We start from the raw sequence: 20,796 nt of genomic DNA, 5'->3' as shown, positions 1-20,796 counted from the left end.
TCTCTCTGAAGACAGAAGAGAGACTGTCAGGGCTCCTAGCTTTCCTGCCTTTTATAAGGCCCTGCTCCTCAGTTTGGGGCATGGCCCCCAGCTGCAGCCACTTCCCCAATCAGCTCAGCTCTGTCAGGCCACATTTTAAACCCCTTAAAACCCCGGAGCAGGGTCCACCCTGCTACACAGGGCCATTGTCATGCAAGTGTGTAGGGCCACTAATCGTCTCCAGCTATGCAGGACCATGACTCTTGCCATGTGCAGCTCCATGGATGAATTTGCAGCTATGGGGTTACTGAAATGCTGTGGAGCAATAGATGGCATGCATATCTCTATATTGGCACCAGACCACCTTGCCACAGAATAAATCAACAAAAGGACTACTTTTCTATGGTTATGCAAGTGATGTGGATGCTTCACTGACGTCAGTGGGGGCTGGCCAGGTGCATGACTCTCACTTCTTTAAGACCACAGGACTATTCAGAAAGCTGCAGTCAGGGACATTCTTTCCTGACTGGCAGATTACCATTGGTGAAATGCCAGTAGTGATCCAGAAAGCACCCAGCCTACACCTTACTGCCCTGGTCCATTAAGCCATTCACTGGCCACCTTGACAGCTCCAAGGAAAGGTTCAACTACCAGCTCAGCAGGTGCAGGATGACAGTTAAATGTGCTTTTGGCAGATTAAAGGGATGCTAGCAGCATCTAATCACTAGATTAGATCTCAGTGAGGCTGTGGCTACACTTAGCGCTTCAAAGCGCTGCCGCGGTAGCGCTTTGAAGCGCTAAGTGTAGTCAAAGCGCCAGTGCTGGGAGAAAGCTCTCCCAGCGCTGTCCGTACTCCACCTCCCTGTGGGGAATAACGGACAGCGCGCTGGGGCTTTGACCACACTGGCGCTTTGCAGCGCCGCAATTTGCAGCGCTGGAGAGGGTGTGTTTTCACACCCTGCTGCAGCGCTGCAAATTTGTAAGTGTAGCCAAGCCCTAAGAAAAACATCCCGGTGGTTATAGCTGCCTGTTGTATCCTGCATAATATCTGTGAGGCAAAGGGGAAATGTTGCCACTTGGGTTGGAAGGTGCAGATGGAGCAGCTGTTGGCTGACTTTGAACAGCCAGACACAAGGGCAATTAGAGCTCAACACAGAGCTATGCAGCTGAAGGATGCTGTGGAAGGTCATTTTAATGGTCAGCGTCAGTAAGGTGCTGTTCTGTACCTGGCCCTGAGGTTTTGGAGTTTGTTAGGAATTGTGCAGTGCTTGGTGTACATTTATGAATATCCCACTGTCTTTTAATCAACTTAAATGATGCAGTATTTACTGTAACTTTATAATCATTACAAAGTGTTTTGTGCTGAACCTGAGTTCTGGAGTCCTGTTTAGTTACCGTCAATATGGGCTTTCGGTAACACTAGCCATTCTTCTGTATATGTTATGAAGTAATAAAGATTACATTTCCAAAAAACAAAACATTGCATAACAAACAGTGCAAAGAATAATGTGCAATTAAAGAAACAATACAATAGAAACCCTTACAATAAATTGACAGGACAGAACTTTAAAATTAGAATGCCAGAAAACATTTGTGTCCATTTCAGGCCATTTCTGCCAAACTTACACCAACCATGGTTCTCAAAGGTCTGTGTATGTGAAGCTGTGGCTTTCCTTATTGCACCCTGGCACAGAGGGGTAGGGGCCGGGATGCAGCCCATGATGCCACGTGGAATGCTGGGGAGCATGGGAAACTGCTGAAGTGTAGTTTGCCATTGACTGACAAGGGAGGTGAGCACATGAATATTGGATCTCTGTAGGTCAACAAGAATCTGGAGCTTTTGTGTTTGATACCAGAGAAGCTCCATTATGTCCTGGTGCATCTCCCTCTCCTTCTCCGATCTTCTCTTCCCTTCTCCAGGTTGTCTGTTATATTAGCATTCTAGGCCCTCTGCTCAAGGTTCAATGGAGCACTGGCTTGCATGATCTCAGTGAACAAGTCCTCCCTAGTCCACTTTCTCCTCCTCCTCCAAGTCAGGTGTTTCATGGATGTGGAAGGGTGTCACATTCTTGGGTGCCATTCAGACCAGTAAGGGGGTGTCACTGCCTGGCCTGTAATCCTGGATGCTTTAAATGTTCTGCTGCTGTGGCACACTGCCTGGTCACCAACAGACAAGCATGCAGAATCCCAAGTGTCTGTGTGCTATGCAGCTCTCGTTCAGCACTCTGATCCCAGCAGCTTGCCTATAATACAACAGCTCCACTCTGGTATCCACCCCTCCTTGGTTACTACTTGCAGAGATGACCCCAATACAATCCCAGTCTTGAATTTCCCCAGACCCATCTGCCCTGAAGTGTCCAGTCCTCTCCTGGAACACTAAGAAATAATAAGGTTTGTTTGCTCCTTTAAAGAGACAAGAACATTATTGCTTATTAACTTAACTGGGGTAAATAAACCCTTCCCTTCGAGCACAGCATTGAGTTGGCTTATTGTAGGAATAAAATAGTGTATTAACAAAAGGACATAGGTTAAGTGATACCAAGTAGAAGGAATAAAGTTAGAAGGGGTTACAAAAATGGCTTTCTAAGGGCTAAGACTGAACTTAAAAAGCTACAATCTTTGTTCCACGTAGTTTCTTCATCAATATTGAATTCACAGTGACTTCAACTGTCTGGGTTAAAGGACCCATCTCTCTCAGCTTGCTAGAGCTCTGGCCTCTTGTGGCTGTCTAGTGAGGGCTGCTAAGATGACTACTTCTCCTGCCTTTTATTAACTTTCCAAACTCACTATTTGGTCCCCAGACTCAAGGTGACCTCACGCTGTTCTTCCTTTCCTGTGGGTTTCTCACCCCTCTGCTGACTTGTGTGTAAATGGGTTTTCCATTGTTTTTGGTCATACTTTGCTTCATTTCATTGGAGACAGATAGCTGCCTTGCCTCCTGCCTGGGAGGGAACCTGTTTCTCCCTGTATTTGATCAGACTTGAAAACATAATATCAGTGAGTATCCATAATTTCCCAGTGTTAATACATACATTCCACAATGATATTAATCACCAATGTGTCATTAGTTTTCAGAAAAGATCTTACTTGATAATCTTATAATGCAGTAATATTGTATATAATCAGTTGATTCGATTATTTATCATTTGAGGTTCAGATCCACTGTCTTTATAGCCCAGTAAAGTTTTTCTCTTCTCCTATGGTGCAGATGTCATGTTGCCTTTTCCCCTGCCTAATAGCTTTGTTTTTACCTTATATGTAAATAGGCCTTCTTTGTCTCTGCCTGATGATGATATGGACTGACAAATACACATTTTTACATCTAGGGCAGACTGGGTTTATGCATGGCTTGCCAAACACATTAAGAATATAATTCTAGCAGATTCATTACTTTTTATACACACCCTGTACATACATCATGCAAGAATATTAATGATCAGTGAGTTATTCGTTTTCCAATTATCTTATATGCGGCCTTTTAGATTCCAGTTATGACCATGTGTTAGGTGTAATGAATGTCAGGCCTGAGAACAACTGCTGACACAATAATGAATCACTGTGTCACAATGAGGCACCCCTCAACCACAATGGCAGCAGCCACAGATAAAACAGATGGATGTATCATTGTATTTACAGTCACAATAGAAAGTGAAAGATAAATTGCAGAACTCCCTTCCCTTATTCCCATAAGTTAAATCAGACATGCTTATTGACATGTCAGCTTTGGAATCCCTCTGCACAACACCACTGTCCAGCCACAGTCACAGTGAGTATGGCCTGGTTGCGTGAGCGGGCATGGGGAGGAGAGGATTGGGGAGAGGCTTGTCGAGTTACCGCCACAGAATTTCATAGAGATCTCTCAAGTGGCTACAAAGGACATGCCTATGTACATAAACTCTAGCTCTCCAAAGGTGTAGGCAAGGTAGTAGGTGTTTTTAGTTGGCTGTAATAATCTACAAGATGCCATATAGGGGATGAGACATCTATGGAAAAGGGAAATAATGATCTACCAAGGACTGGGAAATGGCTTTTTTGGAAAAGAAAAAGGACATCTAGTCCAATCTCTGTCCTCTACCAGAGAAAACATATTAAAGTTGGAGTAGGAAGGAATCAGGAATGAAACTACATGAAACATGGCTTCATCGATGGGGACATGTCTCCATCAATCATCTCGCTAGTGTCAGGAGTTGTACCTATGGGGTTGATCTGAATACCACCACCTTGTTTTCACATTTCTTCAATCCCTCCTTTTCCAACCATTGTAGGTGACACTTCTCTCTGAGCCAGCACCAAACCATAGAATGGTTTTCGGGGAGCTTTGCTGCCAGAGGCGCCATCAACATTGCTGAGGCATAAAACCAAGAACTAGACCACTTATATTAGATAAGTGACTATTAATCAGTTAGGGACCAATCCAATGCCCACTGAAGTCAATGGGACTCTTCCCATTTCCTTCAGTGTATGTTGGATCAGACCCTAAAGATCTCATAACATTTTTCAAAGGAATGTCAGCTCTGGCATCCTCATAATATTCCAGTTTGAATAACAGTATTCCACCCGACTAAATTATCCTCTGTAGTTCCAAGGGGATAGGGTACCCTTCTTCACTTCCTGTCCTAAACTTGCATGTGATATTGCTGTTAGATGTTAAAACTATTCTTACATTCCAACACAAATGTCAGAGAGTCAGTATATTAGTGAATGACACATTTTCAGACAATTCAGTCTGTACTAACAGAGTAATGCAGTAAATACAGGGAGAATACATTACATTTTTCAAACTTAAGTGGTTGAATTACTGTAAGTGTAAATTGGAACACCTCTTTCATTATGGAGGCACAATCGACACTTCCATAACAAAAGTGGCAGGGTTCCCAATATTCTGACTTCTTCATGATGGTCACTCTCGCAATCCCTTAGATCAGAGTTTTGACAGTGAGGTCTGATTACTGAGAATCTGTACTGTGGTAGTTACTACAGGGCCCCAATCAAGGATCAAGGTCCCATTGTGCAGGGCACTGTACATATATGCAATAAAAAGTTGGTCCCTACCCCAAAGAACTTACAGCCTATGGGCCTGATCCAAAACTCACTAAAGTTAATGGGAATCTTTCCATTTATTTCAATGGTCTTTAAATAATGAGATCCATTGGGTTATTCTAAGGGGAGATAATAGGCCTTGTCTATAAAAATCAGCCCTTTAGTTAAATTGGTGCAACTTTGAATAAACTTATTTAGTTAAATCAAAGCAAAATACAGAGTAGATATTATTTGATTAAAACCAGGCTTCTGTCAGTTTAGTTTAATTTGATGAAATATTAATTCACATTACATCAATTTAAGACTGGTTTAAATAGAATTAAGATTATCTATTGTTTGTACCAGTTGACTAACTTGATTTGATAAACCAATTTAAGATTAAACTTGTGAAACTATGAATATCGACAAGGTCTTTGTTAAATACTTCAGGGTCATTTGGAATGATAGGTTCTATATAAATGTAAAATATTACTGTGGCAGAATATACCCCTGTATTCACAGTCTACACAGAATGGTAGTACTCTTTGTACAAAGTATGCCTTGTAAGGTGGTCTTTGAAAACTCATAATTTGCTGGTCAGTATTATCCGGGTAAAATAGGCCTGGAAACATTGTATGTGAAGTTAAGATTTCCCTGTAGGTGGTGTTAACACATGTTCCAAACCCCACAGCCCTGCCTAAACAGAAGTTGGCAAACGGGTTTGTCCTAAACAAAGGAATATGTGCGCTCCTTAATTTGCATTTAGCAGCAAACAGTCATCAAGCAGGAAGAGAAGACAAAGGACGTTCAAACAGGTGAAAAAAGCAGTTGGGAACTCCTTTCTACATAGTCTTTATCTCCTAGTGCCCAGCTGGAAATGTCTTTCAAGAGGGGTACTGAAACTATAAAAAGGAAGGACAAACACCAAGGCAACCCCGTTTCTCCCTGCCTATCCCATTCACTGCATCTGAAGAGACAAAAGAAGCAGGTGATGGACTCTGGAGGAGGGGTCCAGAACTACAGGGTTTGGTCAGTCATCTGATGGAGCATGTGGTGAGGAACTTTGCTTGAATCGGATATAGTTTGTTAGACATTTAGTAAGCATTGTCTTGTAACCATTCCTGACTTATGCCTCATTACTTGTACTCAATCTCTCTTCATAGTTCGACTCGTTTTACTGTTATCTAATACAATGTGTTTAAAATGAAGTGTCTGAATAACTGCGATAATAAATTGGCATATTATTCCCTTACAGGAATAATGGACTTAAACGTCTGTATCATCTAGGAGAGGGCTGGGCAGTACAGGACATACATTTCTGGGGGAAATCTGGGGGTGTGTTGGGGCCCCCCTGCAGTATAACCAAGGCTGCTGAGAGTCAGAGTGTAACCCAAGTGTGGCTAGCAGGCTGTGGTTACACACAGACACTCAGGGTGACTTGCACATTGGACAGCTGTTTGTGAGCAGCCCAGGTGGAAGCTACTTCAGCAAGGCATTGTAAGGCACCCAAGGGTGCAGGGCAGGGGTGACACAGACCCCCACAGTCTGGACTCTATCCTGGTATGTCACACTTACATTTGCAGAAAGCCACCTTTTGATCTCCGAGCCCTGTTATCATGTCTTTGTTTTGGTCATTTGCTCCTACTGATCAAGTCATCCTCATCCCTAAATCATTGCATTTCCCAAGCCAGGCACATTCACAGAAGGAAAATCAAGAACAGAGTGTTCAGCTAGGAATTTTTGTGAACAGTCAGGCTATATATAACTCCGATTGTCTCTACCCCAATCTGTAATTCTTTACTTGCAGCTGAGTAGCATAAGAGATGTGCAATTCTTGCCTTTCTTTGAAAACACCCAAGAATTGTTGCCAATCTAAGGCCAATTCCTGCTTCCATTGAACTCAACAGCAAAACTCAGACTTAAATGGGAGCAGGAGGAAGTCTAGGAGTCCCCACTGGTCAGTATAAGCAGGGCTTGAAATAAGAAAATACATAGGCGTACAGTGTGCTCCCACCTCCTTTATGTTGCCATCTTGTGCACTAGAATCTCAGCTTCCATTTAAAAACAAGTCCCTCATCTATGGCTGCAAAGAATACCTTCAAGATGTAACCGGTGCAGTGATGTCTGCAACCATACCTGAGAGGTATGAACTGCCTGTCCAAGGCTGGCTAGCCCATTACGGCTAGTCGGGCACAGCCACACCTGTGATGGTCAGCAAGCTCTTTCCAGCTGGTCCTGGTCAGCTGGGGATTAAGTAGCTTGAGGCAATTAGTAGGCTCAGCTGGGAAGAAGCTGGGTGATCTCCCTAAAAGGTTGAAGAGACCTCAGCTGAGGGCTCAGTTGACAGGGGAGGTACCAGAAGGAAGGCATCTCCTGTGGCTAGCCCTGAAGGGAGAGGGCAGCTGAAGAGGAAGAGGTGGCCCTGAGGTGGATGCTGAAGAAGGCTGACTCCCAGTCATATAGAAGGGGGTAAGGATCTAGTCTGGGAAGAGACAGAAAAGTAGGACTCCAGGGATGAAGCAGAGCAGGTCAACAGCTTGAGAGGAGCTGGTCCTTGTAGGAGAAAATCCCAGGGAGGCAGTGATTACAGAGCACTGCTCTGTAATCTTCTTCTTTCGTATGGTTGGTGTAGAGCAGTAACTACAATTTCACCTGAAGTTGATTGAGCCAAATGGCTACATCAGGAGTAGCAGAATTTATTGCAGCAATGCCTCTTTCATATTTATAAATTGGGCAGTAGTGATATGTTCGATGGCCTGTTGTGGGGGACCACACTTGCACACTGGGGAGTCCTTGATTTTCCATTTCTGCATTAGATATCTGCATTTACCATGGTTGGTTTGAATTTGGTTCAGAGTTGACCAAGATGGTCATGGAAAGGCAAACCCAGGAGCCTTCTTCATAGGATCTGGCACAAGGTGTTTATTTTTTGTCTTGTTTAACCCAATCTGCTTTCCAAGCCTCCTTCTGATCATAGCCTGATTGCATGAGGCTAAATGAATGTTCCCAGAAAGGCTTGTGGGACTAAAGACATTGCTGGGAGGGGGTGGGGTGCGTTGTCAAGGTCTTGGTGAATAGGAAGGCATCTATTTTCCTGGATTCACTGCGCTTCATGAAATGTTGCAGCAGTTAGGTGTATCGGGGCAGGGGGAGCAATGTTAGGACAGGCAGCCATGGTGTTGGAGTCGATTTAAGAGTTCCCATGACGCACTACATCACTGTATTCAGTTGGGCATCCACAAGTCGTGTGTGGCTGCATCTGCTCCATACCAGCGCACAATATTCAGCTACTGAATATACAAGTGCTATTGCAGATGTTCACAGCACTGATGCTGGTGCATCCCATGTTGTACCTGCTAGTTTCTGGATTATGTTGGCTCTCGTTTTTATCTTTACAGCTACCTTCTCAAGATGATCATGGAAGGAGAGGTTGAATTTCACACCAAGATATATTGGAGTGTAATATTGGGCCTGGCTGCTGGGGATCTAGAGAAGGTGTAGTAAGAGGAGGCCCTAAGATATAAACCTTGGTATCAGAGGCCTGGTATGAGGCCGGAGGCCTGAACTAAAGTAATGGTCAAGACTTTGCTAACATAAAGCAAAGTTAAGCTGTGAGCCAGAGGCAGGCCCTGCTCACAGGAGCTGGCAAGGAAAGGGCTGATGCTGCAAGAAGATCAGTACCTTTTAGGTACGTAACATTCACATACTTGCACATTCCACACAGATAACAAGGAACAGGCTGGCCCATCCCAATGACAGGGGCAAAAGGGTAAAATGATGAATAGAGTTGTTTTGTTCGAACCAACATGTACAAGGTAGAAGGCGGCACCTTAATACGTAGAAGGGTTGTAACTTGCTACGTAGAGAGGTTGTACCTCAATACGTCAGGTGTGATGTGTAACTTGTTTGTATCGGTGTATAAGAATGCATCCCTGGGGAGGTGCCTTTGTCCGGCCGTAGGGGGAGTGGAAAGTCCCGCCACTAAGCCGGGTCCTTGCCAAGAGGCACTTTCTCGTAGTATGCCCTGAATTAGGCTAAGAAACCTACAGGGAACTGCAATTGTGTCCGAGGTCGCAATAAACCTAGCCCGATGTGGCTTTGCATCTTACTGGACTCTGTGGTCATTGGGGATTCTCGTCGGGTCTGCTGTGTCAGCTTCTGCAGAGCTGGGGCAGCACACAGAGGGACTCACACACGCAGCCGAGTGATATCAACAAGGAGACAGCAGAGCACCACACCGGTACCGCTCTGACAACACTGGTGACCCCGACCGCTGATCTGGTGAGTAAGCGAGCCTGCCGTGGTAAGAATCGCAATCCAACATGGCAGCAAACCTCGAGCTAGGAAACCCCCTTATCCCCTCCCTTTTGAGCCCCACGGAGTTTGATAACTCCTGGACCCGCTGGATTGCCAGTAAAGGGGGTCCTTATGAATTTAAAAAAGAGAGTGGGGAAACATGGACTGGCATATGTAGAGCGACGGTACAGACCGAGGCTCTGAGAAATAGTAATAAAAGTAAAAAAGCAGTGAAATGGCTTAAACAGCATGCTGGCATGCTGGCCAAACAAGTAACAGTAACAAAGAAAGAGTTAAAAGAATCAAAAGAAGCTACACAGCCCTGGAATGCTCCCACCCCCCTTGCAGGGTGGCAAGCAGCCCAGAGACAACCAGTACAGGAACAGAGTGAAACACTGGAAACAGCAGTAAGAAACTTACAAAAAATACATGTGCCGTCCCCTGTTATAAATATAAATATTGGTGGTAAACAGCAGGCTTCAGGTAGCTACTCTCTGCCTGAAGAATGGGGACAGAAGTGGAAAAAGGTGGCCCTAGTAAAATTAAAGCATGAAACAGGGTCCACTGCATTGCAACCATCACCTTATGATAAAAGCCAGGTTCCAGTTAAACTTAAACCGGAACCTAGACTGGTGCCTGTCAGAACGGGACAAGTAAGTGCACAGAAGGAAAGAGTAGCAAACAATACTCTCACTGAATTGGTAAATCAAATGAAGGAAAAAATGGAACAGTTCCCAGAGCACATTAGGAGACAGGAGCTGCGACTCGATCGCAGGGGAGTGAATAAAAAAGAATTTCAAAGTAAAAAACTGAAAGTAAGCGGGTTAACATCTAGAATTGATGCATTAACACATGGAGCTGCCCAAAAACAGTTAACTGCAGCAAAAAAGGGCACTCCCCACTGTCCATTTGGCATGCACACAAAAGCAACAGACACTGGGGGAACAAATTCACGTTTTACAAGAGCAGGTAACTACCCCCCAATCTCCTCTCAGAGCCAGGATAAAAACCAGGGGCGCAATTCCCAACTGTGCAGGTTTCCAATTGCTTTGACCCATGGAACCAACACTCGCGCTATATCTAAAAATATAACCTTGTTTTCTTAAATATTTGTACATACCAATTAAGTTTTGTCCTTTATATGTTAGGACAGTTTGCTAAATTTGTCTCAGTTTGCTAAACTTGCTGCTGCTGCTGTGTACTTTCAAAATACCTTAATACAATTAATCTCTCTTGGCTCAGGTCTTGCTACCTTCCTAGGAAGAGCTAGGTTGCTCTTCACCCCCCTCCTTCCCCCCCTTCCCCCCTCCCCCCGCCTCCTCTCCTCACTTCGGCTCTCTTTTTGTTTTTAAAAGTTAAGTTATAGTTTTTTACAGAAACCTCCAAAAAAAATAAAGCAATTGAAAACAGAACAAAACAAAAACAAAAAGAAAACAAGGTAAAAACTTTAAATCCAGTAAATTAATTATTTTAAACCCTTCAGGAATGCAACAGCTGGAATTATTCCTAACTTTCTTGAAAATATGGTTGCCCAAGCAACAGAAATGCATTCTCTGCTAACTACAAACCACTAACTAATATTTGAAATATGGGCTTTTTTTTTTTATTTCCATATAGCAGAGTTTTAAAATGTTAAACATAAAGTAATGTAAAATTCCTTGTTACCAAATACAATACAATACATTTGGCAAATATTAATATATTTTTTATCAAATTTATGCTACAAGTTTTAAATAAGGGGTAATAACTTGTTTATTCAAATGTTTAACCCTTTTTACTTTTTATTTTTGGTTGTATTAATTTTGTATAGTTATAAATAGAATTTGGCGCCATTTGTTTTTAAATTGTAAGTTTGTCCTGTATGTCATGTGTGTGTCTTGTGTTTATGTTGTGTGTGTCACGTGACTATTTTTTTTTTTAATTATTTTTATTTTGTTGCAACAAAAGTCAATTTTACACCCTTAAAAATATATATGAGACGTGGTACCACACTATTTTAAAATCATGGTTGGGGTGTAATCATAGTAGTATTAGCACCAATTTTTGTGCAAAGTTCACAAAAGGTTTCAGTTACAAATATATGTACATATATTTCTGCCTCAACAAATAATGCAATTGCAAACAGGTTTCCACCTTTGGCTCCCAAACATAACAGAGCATCATAAAAGTATACCCTCAAATACCCTCAAAGTATTTGCATGTATTTGTATTTAAAATTTATTTTGGTTTAATTTTATAGTTGGTTTAATTTTATATGCTTTTCTTTGATGTTATGTTATGTTAATGGGATGCAATGGTTGTTAAGGTTTGTGCTTCTAAACAGTTAACAAGAGTGAAGTTGGTATCACAAGCAAATTAACTCTAAAAAGCTAGTTAAAATTATGTTACTAACTCTTTTGCTGAAACAAAGTGTTTAGCAAGGGAAAGCAATACACCTTCTTATGGAAGATTGTGAGCATTTATTTTAGCTGTTAAGCATTATATTTACTATAAAATATTAGTAATGCACCTCAAATAAAAATGAATGTCTATACAACAATTGCAAAAGTATAGCTTGTGTTATAAAAGACTCGGTCCCTATTACATTGTAAACAAAGTAAGTTAAAACTGTGTATTAAGTTTGGGTTATTGAAAACAAAAAACAACGACAACAAAAACCTTTACTGTTAACTAACAAAAGTTGTTTAAGTTGCATCCCACAGACCAAAAACACCAGAAAATATCACACTCTGAAGACACCAGTTCATATCTGTATACAGTGAAGAAACCCCCAAGCATCAAGAAAAGAAAAATGAAGTGTTTTATAAATAAGAGACTGGTCCATTACACCTCTATCTACAATATATGGACAATTAATTTAACAATCAGCTAAAAACCACTAGCTGGACCAAAAAAAACTGTCATTTAATTTCAACTTGGTTATTGTGTAAAAACAACTGTATGATTGCTGTACTATTGTATTATCATTGTACTGCTGTATTATTGCTGCACTACTGTATTATCACTGTACTGCTGTATTATTGCTGTACTACTGTACTATTATTGTACTACTGTATTGTTGCTGTATTGTATGATTGCTGTACAACTACATGTACAATGTGTATTACCCTGCTAAACTGTTTAACCAAACACACAGGTACAAATCAACAAACGAATGGCAGCAAACAACATGAAGACAAGGAAAAAACAAATTGGTAAAGAAACTAAGTTACATAGTACACTACAAATTGGGTAAACAAATTGCCTGTTTGTACCAGTCATAATTTGGTGTCAGTAAACACTGCATCCTAACTGAGGCACATGTTATTCAAAACAATCTTGTTCAGTGTTTGGGTACCAATATTAAATCCTGACACAGCAATATTTGATAAAGTGGTTACTGTCCATTCAGTAGGTTATCTGGAAGACAGCATCCATAAAGAAACAACTGGATCTACATCAAACCAATGGAACAGAGAAGATACCCACTTCTGTTTCCTGCCCAGTAAAGCTGACCAGAGGGTGACAACCAGTTTAAGGATAACCTATAATATGAATGGACAGTACATGTAGTAACTAATTACAATATATTTATATATAAAGGCCTCAGTGGTAGTGTCACTACTCCAAATTTCTGTTTTATTTCTTATATACATAGCGGTGTGGGACACACTATCACAATCCCTACCCCAGTATTTTAAAACACTCAGCCTACTACTAATAATGAAAAAAATAGTCACTAAAATTGCCCTAATAAGAGTGTGTTTCTATTTGTGTCACAAAAGTAAAAGGGCCAAAGTACCCTAGCAAATTGGAAAAACATGGTTATGCTTGGATATAAGGTGGTGTCATATGTACACATACATACTATACATATATGCCCATACACACTACAAATATATATGCCATATCCATATAATTCATATATATTAATTATTTGGCAGTGCCTCTAAGGCTCAATCATAATATTACATTCCTCAGTCATGGTCCCGGGCCTAACATTCCCAGGCCCACCATAAGGGACAAAAAATAATTGGATAATAAAGTCTGTCTAATAGTCGTACGAGGGAATGTGCAGACTAAAAAGACAGATGGGGCATGAGTGTATGGATGGTAAAATAAGGTAACCACACAACAGTGTTTAGCCCACTGGGTTATCTTTAGTCCGTACATTATGCTTTTCCGGGACGATGGGTAAACATCCTCCCCATAAAAAGACAAAAAGTGGGGGAATGTAGTAAGAGGAGGCCCTAAGATATAAACCTTGGTATCAGAGGCCTGGTATGAGGCCGGAGGCCTGAACTAAAGTAATGGTCAAGACTTTGCTAACATAAAGCAAAGTTAAGCTGTGAGCCAGAGGCAGGCCCTGCTCACAGGAGCTGGCAAGGAAAGGGCTGATGCTGCAAGAAGATCAGTACCTTTTAGGTACGTAACATTCACATACTTGCACATTCCACACAGATAACAAGGAACAGGCTGGCCCATCCCAATGACAGGGGCAAAAGGGTAAAATGATGAATAGAGTTGTTTTGTTCGAACCAACATGTACAAGGTAGAAGGCGGCACCTTAATACGTAGAAGGGTTGTAACTTGCTACGTAGAGAGGTTGTACCTCAATACGTCAGGGTGTGTGATGTGTAACTTGTTTGTATCGGTGTATAAGAATGCAGTCCTGGGGAGGTGCCTTTTGTCCGGCCGTAGGGGGAGTGGAAAGTCCCGCCACTAAGCCGGGTCCTTGCCAAGAGGCACTTTCTCGTAGTATGCCCTGAATTAGGCTAAGAAACCTACAGGGAACTGCAATTGTGTCCGAGGTCGCAATAAACCTAGCCCGATGTGGCTTTGCATCTTACTGGACTCTGTGGTCATTGGGGATTCTCGTCGGGTCTGCTGTGTCAGCTTCTGCAGAGCTGGGGCAGCACACAGAGGGACTCACACACGCAGCCGAGTGATATCAACAAGGAGACAGCAGAGCACCACACCGGTACCGCTCTGACAACAGAAGGTACCTGGGGTGGAGCAGGGCTGGGGGAAGGCCAAAGGAGCTGGGGAGCTCCAGCCTGGAAACCCCCCAGGCTGCGGCCTAGTATAAGGCCAAATAGGTACTGGGAGTTGCAGGGGACAGCCCAAGGCTAGGCTGAGGCAGCAGGTCCAAACCCCTCCTTGCCTGTGATGAGTGACTTATACTGCAGTCTGCCCCAGGGAGCGGGGACTAGTTGGTGACTGGCAGTAGCCTACGACTGAGGCGAGGTGGGGATAGGGGATGGGAGCTCCCCAGGGAGGGGAGACCCAGTGAGACTGCGGAGTGCTGCAGGGGGCAGCATCCCTGGTCTGAAAGGGGCACCGGGGTCCAAGAGGGACTTGGGACCCAGTGGGAAGCGGGACACCAGCCTGCAGAGGGTGCTCCTGGGTCGAAGAGCTAATTCCCAGGATGACCAACAGGAGGCGCCGCAGGGGTGAGTCCCGCCCCGTTACGCTGAGTAGCTGCTCTGATGGCCTGGAGATCACTGATGTTCAGTTGCCGAATTGATGGCATTCTTTGTGAATGCTGCCATCTTCCACTCCAGTGCTCTGTAATAAGAATGGGGAAGAGCTCTACCGATTCTGAGTGGGAGAAGATGAGTCTGTAGAAAGTTGAGCCCAAGAAGGGTGGTACAATTTATGCTGTTTACTTTCCAGTTTGGAGTGTGGAACTGAAGATGAACTCAGGTGGGGAGAAGGATCTTCTGTTTATTGCTTTTGATTTGGGGGACACTACTTCTTTTGTACAAATTATCCTGCAAGTGGGGATGGAATTGAGTGTGATGTAGCTGGGGGGCCATGTCATCGTACCTGGCATGAAGGAGGAGATGAGGTGCAGTGGCTGCAATGCTGGATCTTGCTGTGAGGGGCTATCTCTTGGATGATGAGTCTGAGATGACCTGTGTGCAATGATTAAAATTTAAACACCAGCATTGTTAATCATGTCACTGCTGATCAAAGCATCTAAGAAAATAGAGGGGAAGTTCGATTATGAAGATTTGCACAATCCTCTATGAGCAATGTCTCATTTTGGCATCTCAAGTGTCTGGGAATTGGTTTGTGGGTGGAGTTTGGAAGTGTCACATTTTCCCTCCAATTTTCCCTCCAGAGAGAGAGGTAAATACCCTTAGGAAATAGCTTGGACTCACTGTGCGGAGGGATCACAACAGAGATTTCTTCCATACTAAGGCTCAAACTGTTGGATTTGAGGAAGCCATTGATTAGGGTTTGGTATTTCAAGATTACAAGAAAAGAGGAGGTTTATCTTGCTGTTCATATGCACAATAAACAAACATAGGGCCAATTTCTGCCTTTAAACCTCCCCCCACAACTCTACTGAAACAAGTTGTAAGTGGACAATGGCCACAGTTGCATATTCAGTTCCTTGATGTGCAAATGATATTACACTCATACCAGTGTAATATCATCTCCAGTGAGCAAACAGCACTGGGCTCAGCATTTTTATTTTGTTTCTAATTTTTTCTGATCACTTGCTCTAAAAAAATTGTTAAACTAGGGTCACTGCAGACAACACGTCTGACACACACCCTCTACTCTGCTACACGCAGGCACATATTCGTCCATCACCAGCCCCGCACTCCAATCCAGGCAATGCATCCCAGCCTGAACTCTGTCTCCTCAACCTGCCCATCAGCATACCCTGCTTTACCAAACTACCCTCTCCCAACGCTATCATTTGTGAACATTTGGTGTAGTCGTTTTTCTTTGCAACGGGGCAGCTGGCCAAACCACTTAGGAGAGTAAAAGGCTTAGAAGAGTAAAAAGCTTAAAAGTAAAGCAAAGCCTGAACATGAGAAGTGTTAGCTTGTGGGTTGCATGGCTCTCAAACAAAACCTGAGTTCTCTTTGAGTAGAGACTTGTAACCCACTCTCTTCCTCCCAGTGTATTGCTTTATGAATTGATCATATTCCCCAGATCCCTTTGATAGCAAGGCTTTCTCTTAAAAATGAACAGCATTACATTTATGGGCACCATGTGTTTGTAGATTGCAAAGCCAATATATGAATGAGAACAGGAAATTCTGCAGTTATGTTGTAAATGAAGCAGCATGCTGATTGATTGCTCCATTCAGAGGATTTGTACAGTCTGTGCGATATTGAACACTTTTTACCAAACTGTTTTTTGAAAAGTAGCAAATACTTGGAAAAAGAATCTAAAGTGGTACAAGTGAAAGATATTCTTAGCTTACACTTACTATAGAATATAAGCTTATGTAAGATGAATAATTACTATCTAAACCCCCTTAAACATAGGCTTCTGTCAAGATTGTAACTTACAATTAAGTTGGACGGTATCTAATAACCATCCTGCAATCTTTTTCAATTGGCCTGTATCTTTGTTTTGGGCAAGTACAAAACAATCTCTCTGGTTTATCCAAAATAATGTATTTATATAAAATGAACTTACTCTTGCACAGGTGCAAATCAGAAATCTCTATTGAAGTCAGTGGGGTCAGTCCACTGTAAAATTAGTAAAAGCCAGAGGAGAACCAGGTCCATTGTCTTGTATAACAAAATGCTTCACACAGACAAAGGAAAGGATAAATTTAGATTGAAGGTTCAAAAATAAAATGACACTTTCACAACAAAAATTTGGTCAGAATCTAAAGTGTTTTCATATGTTATATAATAGAAAGCTTCCCAAAAATAGTGGTGGGGGGGAAATCACTGAATTCTTAATTTGAAAATTAGCCATTCAGTGAAAAATCATATTGGCTTTAAAAATGAACCACATTTTATATGCAGTGCAGTTTTGAGTTAAATTACTTTTCTACAAGAATGGATTTGCACTGAAATCATGGTGGGCGGGGAGAAATCTCATTTTGTGCAAAATCTCATTTTATGGTGAAATCTCAGATATAAACACCTTACCTCTTATATCTCACTACAAAACAATATCATCAAAATGTAATGCTATACAGGCAATTAAAGGTGCACAGCCGGGGATTAGCCCGAAAGCCAGCACTACATCGCATTTATCCAAAAGTTATTTTCAAGGTACTGAGGGAGAAGATGGTGAAATATTGAGTAAAACTTTAAATGTAATAGACTCCAATCAACCCACAAGAAAATGATCCAAGTTTAAAGGTGTGTGGTTTGCAGGGTATCATGGAAAACGCCTCATCCACTGCTCTTCCTGAAATCCTTTTTTCAATGAAGCATCTGCTGTTGAGGTCTGCAATGGCACCTAGTCTCTTCCTGTGACTCACTCTTCCTTTCATACGGTACCAAATGCTGTGCTCAGTCTTAAAGGCGAGGGGGTGGGATGGTGAGTGGCTAACTTGGAGGTACGTAAAGGAAACAGGCGGTCTGACCAGACCGCCCCTGCATTCTTTGGCCTCTTGAATCCTAACAACTCTGATTCTGACTGTAGTGTAGGACTTAACTTCATAATCACCTTGAACAACTTTGGCATGGAAAGGATAGACACACTCAACTCGTCCAACCTTTTCAGCTTGTTCTGACTGCTCAGATCCCAGCACTGCCTGGAATAGACTGAGAGCTGGAAGGACATTGTGGGTATCCACTTATCACTGTGCACACTCAATTCTTTGTCAGTTACAAACCTGAACAATAATGGAAGGATGTTTTCCCAGCTAGCTTCTTGCCCTATTAATTCCTTCCCCCTCCTCCCCCCAGCCACTCCATTGGAAGATGCCGTTATCTTTGGAAGACGCCGAGCTCCACATCTTGCTAGAAATTCTCAATCAACCCCCAAAAGAAAACTAACTACTGAAAAACATTGAGGCCCACATCCACAAAGGGACAAACAGTGCAACACTGAGCATTGCCATGCTTAACTTCTAGGCTGCTAGAATATCACAGGAACAACACGGAGATTCACACAGCCGAAGTTAGGCACCTAGACTCTCTATACAGTGCATGGGGGGGGGGAGAGAGGCACTTAAGAATATGATCACAAAACCCAGCACTGAGTGGAGAGCTGCATCAGAGGGTGTGTCCAAACCCCCACCCCTTCTCGGGGAGATGGGCACCTTCCTGCAGCCAGGACACAAGTGCCTATCTCTGCTAGCAATCCACAAACTGGAACCCACTGCCTGGAGTCAAGCAGCTTAGGAACTTAAATCATTTCTTGTGAGAATGATTTAGGTTAGTGGTTTTCAAACTTTTTTTCCATGGACCCAGTTGAAGAAAATTGTTGATCCCCACAACTCAACGGAGCTGGGGATGAGGGGTTTGGGAGGGGCTCAGGGCTGAGGCAGAGGGTTGCGGTGTGGGGGTGAGGGCTGCGGGGTGGGGCCAGGAATGAGGGGTTTGGAGGGGGCTCTGGGCTGGGGCAGGAGGTTGGGGTGCAGGAGGGTGCAGGGCTCTGGGCTGAGGTTGCAGGCTCTGGGGTGGGGCCAGGGATGAGGGGTTTGGGGTTCGGGAAGGGGTTCTGGGTTTGGGGGAAGCTCAGGGCTGGGGCAGGGGATTGGGGCGTGGGGTTGGAGCATGGTCTTACCTCTGATGGCTTCTGGGGGTCAGCGGCGCAGCTGGGGTGCAGAGGCAGACTTCCTGCCTGTCCTGGCACCACGGACCACGCTGCACCCTGGAAGCAGCCAGCAGCAGGTCCGTCTCCTAGGCAGAGGCACACAAGCGGCTCTGCGTGGCTCTTGCCCGCAGCACTGCCCCCAGTTCGGGGCAGGGGCAGCATGTGGAGCCCCATGGCCCCCCTGCCTAGGAGCCAGACCCACTGCTGGCTGATTCCGGGGCACGGCGCAGTGTTGGGACAGGTAGGCACTAGCCCGACTTAGCTAGGCAGCACCGCCAACGCAACTTTTAATGTCGCAGTTGGCGGTGCTGACCAAAGCCACTAAGGTCCCTGGGTGCTGAGCAAAGCGACCCAGTGCCTTTCATGCCATGAACCAGTACTGGGTCACGATATGAACTTTGAAAAACACTGACTTAGGTGCCTCTCCCACTCCACACAAAAAGGCTGGAGGGGAAGAGGGGGTAGTACTACCTACCTTTGTTCTAACCGCGGAGATAAGAGTTACTCACCTGTGATTTGGGAGACCCAGATTCAATTCCCCATTCTGCCTGAGGTGGAAAAAGGATTTGATCTAGGGATCATGATGGAGGGGCAGCTGAGCAAATTTGAGTGAGCAGAGTTGTGCTCTGGCACGTGCGGTTGCAATGTGATTCAGACTTGGTCTGGTCACTCCTCCGTCATAGCAGAGGACCTGCCAGGCCACCCCTGAGTAGACTATGTTGTGACATGGTGCATGAGGTCACAATGCTACTCAGGTGTGACCTGGCAGCCCCTCCATCACAATCTGCTGCCCTACACAACTGGCCAGAAATCTGCCACCCTAAGCAGCTGTCTAGTTTGCCTATAGCTAGAGTGGCCCCTGGACCTCTGCATAATCAAGTGGTCCCTCCCACCACACTACCCCCTGAGACCTCTGTGAATGGGAGCAGTTGGGCCAGACCAGTTGAGCTACTTAGGTAGTCTGTGACCCCAAACCCTGTGTAGAGAGGCAGCAGCCATGTTGATTCAATTGTAAATAAGTGAGTGGGTTGAAAAATGCTAGCATGGCATAAGTCTGATTTAATCAAGTCCATTTCTATCATTTTTTGATTGAAGTCACCCATTGAAGGCTAATGGCATATTGGGCTGTATAAGTAGGAGCACTGCCAGCAGATCTAGGGATGTGGTTATTCCCTTCTATTCGGCATTGGTGAGGCATCATCTGGAGTACTGTGTCCAGTTTTGGGCCCCCCACTACAAGAAGGATGTGGAAAAATTGGAAAGAGTCCAGCGGAGGGTAACAAAAATGATTAGGGGGCTGGAGCACATGACTTATGAGGAGAGGCTGAGGGAACTGGGTTTATTTAGTTGGCAGAAGAGAAGAATGAGGGGGGATTTGATAGCTGCTTTCAACTACCTGAAAGGGGGTTCCAAAGAGGATGGATCTAGACTGTTCTCAGTGGTAGCAGATGACAGAACAAGGAGTAATGGTCTCAAGTTGCAATGGGGGAGGTTTAGGTTGAATATTAGGAAAAAAAATTTCACTAGGAGGGTGGTGAAGCACTGGAATGGGTTACCTAGCGAGGTGGTGGAATCTCCTTCCTTAGAAGTTTTTAAGGTCAGGCTTGACAAAGTCCTGGCTGGGATGATTTAGTTGGGGATTGGTCCTGCTTTGAGCAGGGGGTTGGACTAGATGACCTCCTGAGGTCCCTTCGAACCCTGATAGTCTGTGATCTTGTCGGCCTGCATGCGTATCCTACTTTGGGTATCACTTGGTAGTGCTACTGACAATGCCAGAGCACCACATCTTTGAACTGTAGTTACCTTTTGCTTTTATGTGGGGCTTCTTTGGGTGGCTCCTTCCTGCCTAAATTCTGACCACTTTTGGTCTCTTTATCAAGTAAATTGCTTGGGGTTCCCCCCATTCTTGGAGGACAATCTTAAAGGGACACTATCAACTTGAAAAAAGGAAGCCGGGCTGGAGAAGGTTCTAGGCAGAGGCTCTACAGTGAA

At 43.8% G+C, this 20,796-nt stretch overlaps 1 long non-coding RNA gene across 1 annotated transcript; it reads right to left on the bottom strand.

Moving 5' to 3' along the window:
- Window positions 1–1,613: 1,613 nt before the first annotated feature.
- LOC123370763 lies at window positions 1,614–19,474 on the bottom strand. The gene is made up of 3 exons (XR_006579531.1): window positions 19,314–19,474; window positions 15,103–15,191; window positions 1,614–2,958 (listed from the first exon to the last, which is right to left on the bottom strand). It is a non-coding gene; the product is annotated as an uncharacterized LOC123370763 (long non-coding RNA).
- Between the last annotated feature and the right edge of the window lie 1,322 nt (window positions 19,475–20,796).

This window comes from Mauremys mutica, chromosome 5 (assembly GCF_020497125.1).
Source record: "Mauremys mutica isolate MM-2020 ecotype Southern chromosome 5, ASM2049712v1, whole genome shotgun sequence".
NCBI classification, from domain to species: Eukaryota; Metazoa; Chordata; order Testudines; family Geoemydidae; genus Mauremys; species Mauremys mutica.
Note: the sequence above shows the minus strand (reverse complement) of the source record. Positions and strands in the feature narration are given on the sequence as shown.